Genomic DNA, 12,550 nt, shown 5'->3' with positions numbered 1-12,550 from the left:
TCAAAGAGAATTTGCAGTCAAACCCAGACTCCTCAGCAAAGAAGAATACGCTGTACAAAATTAGATAGTGCTATGAGTAGTACTATTTTAGTCCTTTAGCATAAAAAAAAATCCGCACATATAAATATGCATCAGTATCAAGGGCACAGACACTCAGTTTGCTAAGGTTGTGCTGTGCTGTATCGGTAACGCCGAGTACTTTGCAGGCAAGAACTGCTGTTGCCAAGGGGAGCACTTGTTGCTGCAGAGCTGCTGCAGCAGCAGCTTCCATTCCTTGGTGCCGGGTCAGCGTGGTTCTGCTGTGGGTGGGAAGGGGACCTGCCCCGTGACGTTACCCTGCAGAGTGTGGATGCGGGAGGGAGCTTCGGGGCCGCTCGGTCTCGCTCTGCCCTCGGGTGAGCACGTCCCTGTCGATACGGATGCAGCGGTGACATTGAGGGAGGTGGCTGAAAACCAAGAGAAAGGCTGTCTGCTGGTGAGGACACGAGAATAAGATTTGGGATAATTAGATACAATTTCACCTCTGTCAGATTTCCTCTGACACCCTAAATAAAACATTTAGCACCTTATCCCAACTAGCAGCAGTCTTTGCATTGTCTAGAGCTAATTTTGGCCTGCACATCTCAGCTTAATGTACCTCCACTCCCCATCCGCAAAATGGGGAAAAATAATCTTTCCTGCTCATTAGCACTTATGAAGCATTCAGATATTATAGTGATGGAAAGCACCCGCACAGAAAGACTTATTTTCATGGCTGAAACATGCTCAAATAGCCTGGTATTGTTTATTCCATCCATTTACCTTGGCTTATCATATTCCTTCGGGGAAATTCTCCTTTTATTTCCTTTCCTTCAAACAACATTGGCCTTATTCTGGTAAGATTTGTCCTGTAATTAATCACCGAGTCAAATTAATCTTGTTTGTAATGCCATTGTTGTCAGTGCAGTTACTCCACAGTTACTTTTAACCCCTTAAGCAACCGCATTATTTGAGCTGTCATCTTCCCAGTCTCCATTAAGCCTTTCCATTATAAAGGGATCTGACAAATGCTCATATTTGAAACATGTCCTTAGCAATCACTGCAAACAAATAAAGAAGCCCCCAAAAGCTGATCACTTCTATATATCATCTCTTTTTATGCCTCTTACACGTCTGGCTTTTGTCTGTTTCATGTACATGGTCTCTGGGCAACCTGCCAGTAGTTTTCACTTTCTGCAGCAATCCCAAAGTCTTTTATTCACATTTTTGGTTACATATTGGCAATGAAAATATTCTCCAACCTTAGCTAAAACTTTCCTGCATCACGATCATGCCCCTTTCCTTCTTGCATTTATTGAAGTGAGAAAATATTAGAAAGGTGCTGAAAAGATACACCTAGAGATACAAAGGACATTCAAAAAGCAGAAAAAAAAATCATAAACACCTATAAGAATAGTTGCTTATTTTTGCTAGCCTTACCCAGGATTTCTCATTGGAATGCTATGCTAAAAACGTGAGAGTTCATGAACCAAGGCAGGAGTTCCTGATAAAATTAACAGATCAATATCCTCTACAGCACAGAGTCTCTATTCGATCCCAAACCAACAAACAAAAAAAGAACATGCCATTCTGTTTTATTTCACAGTGAGGACAAAGTCAATTTAAGAAGGAGTTGGGGGAAGACACAGCTGGAGAGCAGAGTTACCAGCCTCAGGAAATTCAAGGAAATGTAATTGAGAACGAATTATCTCTTTAATTACTTTTGACCAAATCAATGAAAACCATGGAATAAAAAGCATGATGACCACCACCTGGTAGGGGACAAAGAACAGCAAAGTTGAAAAATACCCCCAAAATGAAACACAGTTGTGTTAGGAACAATAAAAGGCCTTTTCTCTTACAACAAAAATAGAGGGCTAAGATATTAGTTCAATAAACAAGCAGCGCATGCACAAGTTAATGGCTGTTGCTGGCCACTGCTCAGTGTTCTCAGTTGTGATGACTGTTAACTCTTTGCTTCCATTTTAAAGACATAAGGGATCCTGCTGTTCCAGGCACTACGCCAGCACGAGGGGAAAAAACAAAACAGAAAACTCCTTGTTTCCTCCTAAACTTTGATGGTGTTCTGCATGCTGCTTTTATTCACTACGCACCAAAATAGGAATGACTCGCTGTGTAAATTCGTTAAGGCGCAGCACTGACTCTTGTATTAATAAAACAGAGCGAGATTCCACCTCGCCGTTGGCTTCCTTCCCAGAGCACGCCTGGTGGTCGTGGATGCCCAGAGAAGCACGTCTGGCTCCGTGCATGATGGATGGACACAGATCTGGGCCAGGCAGACATGGAGGGACTGCAGGGCTACCCTGGCACCGGCGGTGACGACTCCGATGTCTAGCTCTAGATGGTCCCCATTCTGGTAGGAGTTTACCACCTTCAGCATATGAATTGTCACAATATTCTCGTCAGGTATAGATGTTATCCTCTTTGCATGCATGAAGAACAAAGGCTCTGCAGGATAACTGACCTGCCTCAGTCACAAAAGATTTGTGTTGGGAAAACAAGGAATTGAAAGCAGGTCTCTAAGTCAAAAACTTGAGCCTAATTTAGCCTGGAAGTCAGCAATCACTTCCCACAGCACAGCTTAATCTTATGGCATTCATCACTATCAGCAAAGAAAGGTTAAGAGATAACTTTGGAGCCTCCTCTTTTTCCTCACCTGTGTTTTAGTTCCCCTTTCCACAGCTCTTCCTCTTGTGGCTACGAACACAGAAATTAAAGTGACACTTCAGCTGTGCTACGCTGTCCTCTGCCCTTTTCTCCATCTCACCACAGCTCCTTACAGGCCTTAAGCTCCTCTGTGCTTCAAACCATCCTTTGAAAGTCTTGGCATTTATATGTGAGCAGAACAATCTCTTTACTGAATGGGCTTGCTAAGCAAAAGGAACTTTACTCTGATGTGATCTTTGCTTGAATTTGAGCTTGGAGGGAAGCGCAGCGGCCCTCTCCATTTATCCTTCCTGCATCTGCATTCAGAGCAAATGTCCTAGGAGGACTGGCTCAACCGATTAGGTAGCAACCTCTCCGTGAGATCCCCGGACGTGCTGTCTGCTTCAACAGGCTTTACACGGAGCTCAGCATGACATGAAGATCTGTTGTCTAATGGAACCTAAATTTAACAGAAGCAGTATCAGGACTGCAGCTAATTTTTCAGGCAGTGCCTCTACTTCTTTCCTGGATATCCTCGAAGTCAGCAGTCACCCTACCTGACTGCAGAATATTGAGCTGGTGCTGAAGTCTGAGACAGTGTAAACTACTGTGCAATAATCTCCACGTTGCTCTGTGCTGTCTGGAGAACCTAAATGAATTTTTCTTTCTCAGAAGTATAATTAGAATTAGCAAAAATAGAAGCGTTAAAAAAAAGAAAGAAATTAGGCAGCTTAAGAAGGTGGAGATAAGTGAGTATAGGTATTGGCAGGGAAGAGAAAAAGCTACTGCCAGAGAAGGAACATGTTCCCATAAAGACAGTCTAATATCTAAAAATCAGTGAGCTAAGCCCTACCTCAGAACTAAAGTGCCATTCCCACAGATGTTGATTCTGTTCAGCTTGTGTAGATCAGACAGAAAAAACAGGACGGTATGAAGTGACAAAGGAACAATTCAGCAAATAAAACACATGAAGATTTGGCCCTTTCCTCTCAAAAAACACACTAATGTTTGTGGTTTAAAATTGATTTTTCTATATTGAAATTCTAACTCTCATTTTCTTGCCAGGAACATGTCTTGTACTTTTTGAGCAGGTCTGATTAATGTTACCAAACTACTACCGTTGGCCCAGAAGAACCTCAGAAACACACTGACTTTGGAGCCTTTTCCTTCCTATATATCACTGTAGTCTATTTAGGAAATAGATGGATTTGGGGCAGAAACCATTATCAGCCCTGAATCTACTTCCATCTTTCATGCTGAAGCCCATTTTCTGGGCAGCAGTGGGAGCAAATATGCACCCTTCCCATTGGTTTTGTCAATAAATAAAAAAATCTCATTCTGAAAAGATTAAGTGAGCATTTTCATAACATCTAAATTCATTTTAAACTCCAACAAGAAAGAAAAACACACTAAAAAAATGCAGTGTGACAGGCTTCTTGGCACAATTTTCTCAAACAACAGCTGGCCCAATACCTCAGACACCCAGGAAAGGAAGAGTTGGCTGGACCTTCTAGAGGATATTATTTCAAACAAGCCAGAACTTATAAGCTCCTTGATCTTAAGACTTTTTAGTAGGCATAAAAATAGGGAAAGTATTGGTAAGATGAACAACTAATTATAGTGAAATTTGCCTCTGGAAGGGGTTGTAGATGCATAAGCAAGATCAGCTTTGCCTTGTAAACTGGATCTGTCACAAGAACTTTTATCTCAAGCTCTGAGAGTTACTTTAATGATTGCTTTCAAAAGATTGCTTTTATGTAAGAAAGTTCAAAAGTGTCAGTGTTTATGTGGGTGATTTTACCACACCGATTTTGCAAAACACCTGAACACACAGAATGGAAAATCTTGCGTTTATATGAGAGTCCTTAGTTTGCAGAGCTCATCGCCAGCCATTGCTCACAGGCATCACCTACAAAACCTCACATTTCACAGTCATCCAAACATTTATTTCAATAAAAAAATGTGGTCCTTAACATAGTTAAAACTGGTCACTCTCAGATCACAGTACAGTAAGCTTAGCTGTTTGAATGTAGGCAACTAAAAAGCCAAAACTGCTCATGGCCAAGCCCCTAAATCATTGTGATTTACCATCACTTCAGACTGCACAACCCTATCAGTTGTATAGAGAAACCTACAGCATCTTTTGCCATGATTCTTCTCTGGAGAAAAGCTGTGAATAACTGCAATAGCCATGGCGATTTTTGCTTGTATTTTAATACTAATAGCAGAAGAAGATAAACTAATAGTCTTCATCTCTAGCCTATGTTTTGCTTTGGCCTTGCTATATTAAAACGAATGGACATCACTGAAACATTTTTACAGTAAAACCGTGAAAGGTCACTCAGTAATGAAATTTCTTCCTGTGCTGAAGACCAAGGGTGTCCTACTCAGTATTATGCAAGACAGATCCATCTTGGATTTCTACAATTATGGACTATTTGATTTATTCAGAACTAAGCTGGGAATGTGAATGATGGGCTATTCATAAATGAGACATATCTGATTGTGATTACATTTGCAGCCCTTGAAAATTGCTATAAGGAAATGTAAGGTCTAATTGGACAATGAATGCAGTAATTTTGTCATCTTTCACTGGCTTGCATTTTAAAGATTTTTTTCAGACTTTTTTTTTCCCTATACTGTTTTAATTCAGCATAAAACAGCACAGATAACTTGTCACTTTTTTCAAAAAGTGACAGTCATTTATTTTCTCTTATTTAAGACAGAGAACGTTAGGCTGCATTTTTAAAAATGTAAATCATGACCTTCAAGAAATAAACGAAATCAGTGCTCCCAGCCTCCCCCTACAGTGCCCCTATGTCCTAATCAGCAAAACTAGAAAGCAAGAATTGAAGTTTAAGGTTGGCCTCTAAAGTTTATTTGTAGGAACATCTCAAGGCTTGAATATGATAACGAGGCCTCTTATCACAAATTAAGATTTTCTGAAGTTTGCTCTTTTTCCCCCTTTTTTTCCTGTCAATGCCCCAAGCCCTGTGACTTATGCTTAAACCTGCTCTTCACAGAATGATCTACTAGTACCTTGGCACCAAATCATAGTTGGAAAGAAGGGTGCTATCCTGGTTCTCAGAAGCTTTGATACAGAAGTAACAGCTTGGCATAATTCCTTGTCACTCTGTTATTAAGCAAAGTTGTTGCAACCGAAACAAATAAGTGCCATCATTAATCCTGAACTTAAGATTTTTATTGGTAATATAAGATACAGTAGAATGCCTGGGAAACAACTGTCTGAAAGTATTCACTCACATGAACTTATAAAGTTTCTAAGTCTGTTGTAGCAGATAATTAATTTGTTCTACACACCTAGTTTGGTAAAAAGAGATAACGCCCAGTGCAGTCCTAAGTGAGCCAAAACTGTACTTGCTTTCTTTAAGCGTCTGAGAAATCATAGAAACACCTCAAGGATCTCATTTGTAGTCATCCCATACAGACAGTCTAGAATTAGCTGTGGGTCAACGACACATTTTAGTGAAAAAGCACTGTCTTAGTCTTGGAATGAATCCATCAGCTAATGTGTTCTTTATCACTGCTCTGGCTTTGGCTGGGTAAAACCCAAACCTCACGTAACAGCAACCTGCAGATGCTGGGGAGGCTGCAATATTGTGGTTGGAGGAGAAAATGTCCAATCTATAGGGAAAGATTAAGCCAGAGCTTGTTAGGGCTATTGTTTCACTTGTATCTTCCCGGCTCTCTAGCGGCACTTTAAAAGTTGTTATTCTGGGATCACAGTGACTCACATGTTTCTGTGAAAGAAAGAAACCAAATGCCAACATCAACAGAAAGTTCAAGTGATTCTAAATATCATTTCCTTCCATCTATGGCTTTGCTAAGAAGACTGTTGTGTAAGGGAGTTGTGCTGACAAACAAACTGCTTTCCAAGCAAGATCTAAACAAATTATTATGAAGGTCATACAGTTCAAGGAGAATGGAAGGAGGAGGAAGATCATTTTCCAATGTCTACTAAGACTAGGTAATTAGCAAAAAAAAAAAAATACTGCAAAGAAATGATAGTTAGAAGTTTAGTAACAGCAATTCTCTTCCACTATCATACAGATACAATACATACAATAAAACATTTTTAAAGGGGATGAATCCAGCAGGTTCCCAACCACATCAAGAAAGATAATATTTTGATGCAAAAATTACTGCTAGAGATTGTCTCCTCTAAGAATGCAGGCAGAGAGCAGAAGGAAAATTAATCAGAAACTCTAAGCAGATTGGCAAATACCAGGCTTTTGTTTGGTGTTGCTCTGTATGCAGTGATAATACCTAAGGTCAGAATGTAGCCTGCCATATGGAGTAGCTAGACAATGAGAATAAAACTGTAGGATCATTACGGAATTCATCTATCATTTTTTAGAATTATACTCTGCCTTTCGAAATTAAAACTTCCGCATTTATTTTGCACACTAATCTTCTGGATATTCCAAATCATATTTTAAAAAACTCAGATGACTGAGTTTGTATAATGAGAAATTTAATGATCTGCAAAATGAATAGGGTGCATCTGCCAGCCCTAAAAAAGTCAGTTTTTCACCTCATGCATCTCATAATATGGGAATGACAGTTCCATTCTATTTCTGCAGACAGCTAACCTTTCTACTTCTCTAAAACAAATATGCATTTTTGGATGAAAGTTTGGGACTAAGATTATTAAAATGCTTATATACTCCTTAAGATAATTTTCTGACAGTATTAAGTAAACAGGCCACAAATGATTGCTATAAAAATAAACATTCTCTCCAGGTACACTGAAAATACAAAACTTAAAAACCTCTTCCTTTCCCCCCAGATTAGGAACAACTCTTCTCTTTCATTCAAGCACATTTTGGTCAAAGGGTCAAATTTATTGCTGAAATAATTCATATTTTGGCACGGATAAATATGTTCCATATTGCAAAAGCAGAATGACTGTGTACCACAGGCTGCCTGACACTAACCACTTCCATGGTAAACACCAGACAGATGAACCATGTCAGGAAAGAGAATCTTAGAGGCTAGGTTTTACACAATATTACAGAGTAAGCTTTGAGACTGAAGCAAAGCTAAAAATATCCTGTATTTCTATATGAAGGCCATAGCAAGCAGCATCTTCATGGGTTTTACATGAAAAATGCCAAAATAAAAAAATCGTCTCTTTTTATTATCTATTAGTAGTTCCTAGTAAAACATGAGCACACCCATACATCACACATGCAGTCTCCTCATTCACTTCTGCCTTCTACAGACACTTCATCAGAAGATAGTAGTTAGGATTCAGTTAGAGATTTGGTTAGGTTAGCTGCATACAAAGCCTTATACCACTTAAACTGTGGTTAAAGAAAAGGGGGGGGGAAATGAAAAGGGAAGGCTTACTATTTAGGAACTACCCGACAGAAAAGAAATTCAGCCCAAATCGCTAATGTTTGACATATACATAAGGGAATAAACCGCAACTATCTCACCAAATCTTGCGTTTCTAAAGGACAGCTCTTTGCAGAACTATCTGGCGGCCGCACTGCCAGCTGCGTACACAGACTGCGTTACATCTGTGGCCCATTCCGCTCAAGCATTGTCTTTGTGTTGCTTTGCTCTGCTGTATTCCATTAGTTTTTAAGGCTGTTTGTCATACTGCTATTAAATCAGTGTTTTCAAACAAGCATCTTCTAGCTGACCTCAGAGAAAGCAGTACAAAGACTTGCATTCATGCAGTTGGCCATCACAACCAAGAGGTGCTTGAAAGCCTTCCTGCAAAGGCCGCATCTTGCGCAGTGACTTGCCAGTTATCGTCACGCACCAATTCCGATCTCAAACATCTCATGTAGATAGCACAAGCTAGCAGCAATTTAGGAGAACAGCTGAAATGAACTACCTGAAGGGGAAAAAGAAAATATAAACACAATTTTATTAGAAGAAGCTTGTTTTAAAGGAAGGACTGAAGCTTTTCTGATGAGATACAATTGAAATAGTGAGGGCACTATTTGCATTTTTTTTTAAATACATATATATAGCTGCTTTCCCTAAAGGACAAAGTGAATTCTGCCAGCAAGAGTGAACTCTGACTGTCAGACAGCAAAGTGGGGTGCACTCAGGGCTGTCAAGCTTTCTGAAAAAGCCAGAAAAAAAAATCCCAAGCTTTCAGTTGATGAACCTTGATAAGGATCATAAAGATCCTGCCAAGGTTTAGTTTCTCATTTTTCACTGATTAACCTCACTGTTTATAGCTCAGGCTGTTGCATAGTGATATAAACTTCATACAGGATGACAAGAAAAGATACCAACTAAACAAAAAAGCAGTTCCAGAACACAGCAACACCTCTGATGGGAGTTCAAAATGAGCTAATTCTACAGAAATCCACCTCTGAGCTTCACCCCCCGGCTCTGGCAGCTCATGCCGAGGCAGAGCTCGCGGCTGAAGCGCCTGGGAATCCTCCGGCACCGATCCAGCTGTCTGCACACGGGATTCAGCTCCCTCAACTGTAACGAGCAATTTGTCTCACAGCTTTGATCCACTGTCAGTCTAGCTGACAGTGACTCTGAAAAATAATTTCCAGCATTTCAGGGTAACCTAACAAAAAAAAAAAAAAAGTGTTATGTGGTAGGTACCTGCAGATAATCTATCACCCGCTGCTTGTGTTAACAGAAATGTTCAATTTCTGCTAACGATAAAGTCTTCCAATTGCTTGTGTGCCTAAAGACACAACTCTAGGATGTAAACACAGGATTTATCCACAGGGTAAAGCGGCAGAAAAGACATCATCCAGACATATACTTCATCCCTGTTTATTTCAGAAGATTCCTCATGGAAAAAGCTTCCTCTGTATAACTGGATGGATCCTTTACTTTAACAATTTGCCCTCTCAATGTTCAGGACTACACAGCTTCATGCTTTTATAACCATTGGTAACTATTAGATTAGAAAATGTTTTCTTGTTTTTCATTTTTGTTTTTAATTACAAGACGATCATTATGGATTTTAAATTATTTTTTCAAGTGAATAAATGCATTCTATATATAAAAAAAGGAGTATTTCTAGCTCTGCCACAACTGATCCACCCTAAACAGAGCAGTAAAGGCCACTTTTAGAAAATACTTACAAAGGGGATATAAACTGTAACTAAATTCAGCAACTGTTATGCAGCAGCTGGATCACAGTGCATCCAGCTCAATCGTCTGGTCAAAGCCTCCAGCTCTAGTAGGGGCAGTTACCAGTCACTCTTGACCTCTATGACCCGATGGTGGCCAAACAACCTGCCCACACGATTACACTTAAAGTATTTGTTCTGAGAGCTGCCAGTCACAGCAAAATTCGTGTAATTTTTGTGGAGAGAAATTTGCTCTAAAAATCAAGATTGTTCTTAAAAGATAAGATTTGTAATGGACAGAGCATGTGAACGAGTGATTACAATTTGCTGGGACTAGCAGAGAGGAAGCAGAACCCTTTAACAATGTAATTAAGAATCTAAGTCAAATGCTCTATCTTAAAACATTAAAAACAGTAAACTGACAGGTTACAACCACACAAAGAAAGTTATGTATTTTCACAAAATGAAAGCTTACAACCACCACTAACTCCCTCTTCCAATGTACAGAATCTAGAGTAGCTTTGTAGCTATTACCTCTATTTCCCATTCCCTGCTTTTGAGATCTTAATGTAAAATTTGACAGTTATACGGCTGCCTAATTAACTTGACTATTGTCCGCTAAAAAATATTCTCTATCTTAGCTCTCATTCTGTGCAAATAGCATAACATTAATTTAATGGAAAGGTCACATTATACTACAAGGAATGTAGTGACATTCTATTATGTCCTTCTTCCCTGCTTCCAGTCCTCCCCTCATCGTGGTTTGCATTCAACACTTTTTCTATAGGCATTTCATGAATAATGAGAAGTTACTCCAGCCGCAGAAAGCGCCGCCTTCCACTCGTGATTTAAGATACATCACTGCAGCTTCAAGTGAAAGACCAACCTGATTTTACAGCAGTGGGCTTCTTTTTCCTCTCCAAATCTACCCCAGCTTCAAATATTGCACTCTTTCCCCTCACTGCTAAATGACTCCATTCAGTTTGCCTGCACAGGAAAACATCCCAATCTAAGAACTGATTTCAAGGCTTTTGCATTCAGATCAACTTACCCCGAAGTTATTATTCTCAATATAAGAAGAATGAGCCTGCAATGGTCTTCCATCCTAAGGGGTATTAGTGAGGTGCCCTGGCTAAGCTTTAAGTGAGCAGACAGCAGTTACATTCTTCCTTTTCAACTAGATAAATTATTCTTCATCACCTATCCTAACCTGTCAAATAATATTGCTCTGCTCTACCAACTAGAGTTAACCAGAAGTGGCCAATATGACTTCTACCTTCAGTCTACAAAGTGATTTTGGCATCATTTTGGGTAAAAAGTCATCTAAAAATACATTATCCTCCCAAGAAAGAAGCTCAGCCCAGCATATCAACACATATATCCCTGTGACTCAAAACTTTTTCATATGAATGCTAAAACCTCTATATTGTCAATGTTCCTCTGCCAGTCATTAAATAACTCCCCCTTCCTACTAATAGTGAAAACTTTCATACAGAGGTTCCTAAATTCCACGTACGCAGAAGAGCTCAGTTTTTGCATCCGAATAATTTTTCTAGCATTTCTGGTACACTTATCTCATTCCTGACATAACTTCACCGAACACAGTATTGGAGAAATCCTCCAACAAGTGGCAAGATCAGCATTAGCCTGCCTTGTGCTACCGGCGAGATGCAACAGAGTAGGAGTCAGGAAACGCTCCATGAACTACAAAACCCAGTGTAAACCTTACTGTTCAGTGCAAGTCCTAAATAGAACAAATTACACCCTTAGACAGTTAGCTATTTCTTATGTAGCACTTCTAGTCAAATCTCCAAATGTTTTCAGAAGAATCCTACTCCCATCCTTTCCCAAAAGTGCTTAACCATTTGACAAAACATTTAGGAAAAGTCATTTTAAATGCCACACACCAAAGAGGGCAGCACCAAGTCCTACAAATACATGGAACAGTTTATTCCTTTCATTATGCAATCTTAACAGTATTTTTACACCCTATTTCGGAGAATCAGGAATTAAACCTGATAAAAATCTCATGTTTTGAATATTCACTGGAAAGTGTCATCTTTATAGTGCACATTCCTGCACCAGGCCTGATCCTGCAGATCAGTTCCCAAATGGAGGTAGGTAAAGCAAAGCAATCCCCTGGAACGACAATGCAAGGTGTAATCACAGAAGTGTAACGCACCATGACTGTCCCAACAGCCTGACATTTGGCGGGTTTACTAAGACCTTAATAACAACACATTATTACATTTGATATGCTTCCCTTGATTCATTATGGAAGCAGCCGTTCGGAATAGACATTGAACTTTCCAAATCGATTAGACAGTTTTGAATTTAATAGCACAGAGATCGTGTGGACATTACTGCTTAGCTGCTGGTTCAGAGATGTGTCAGAATAATTCAGTGATCTTTAAGCTGCTATTTCTACAGAATATAGCATTCATGGGTAGTTAGGCTCAGGTTAAGACTTTCACCTTGCATCCAACATTAACTTTAGGAAGTAAAGCTACTACTCTTAACTGAATAAAAACAAAGCCCAAACTAAGAATATATTTTACAACACAAAGGATTTCTTTTCATTTTTCTGTTCCTGCTAAAATGCCATTTTTGTGTTTCACTTACCTTAAGATAAATCAGGAACACCCACAGGAGTAACCAACACCTCAGGAAGAGAAAATCCTTTACTATAGTACCAAGTTTGCTGTTTTCTGTATCTGTTTAGCTAAGATAATTTGCTTCTCTAAGTCGCTTTCTCCAAAGGTAAGAGAGAGATAAGAAGCTAT

Source organism: Tinamus guttatus, unplaced genomic scaffold (assembly GCF_059628265.1).
Source record: "Tinamus guttatus ecotype Peru unplaced genomic scaffold, ASM5962826v1 Tinamus_guttatus_pri_ptg000459l, whole genome shotgun sequence".
NCBI lineage: Eukaryota > Metazoa > Chordata > Aves > Tinamiformes > Tinamidae > Tinamus > Tinamus guttatus.
The sequence above is the reverse complement of the archived record's forward strand: the minus strand, read 5'-3'. Positions refer to the sequence as shown.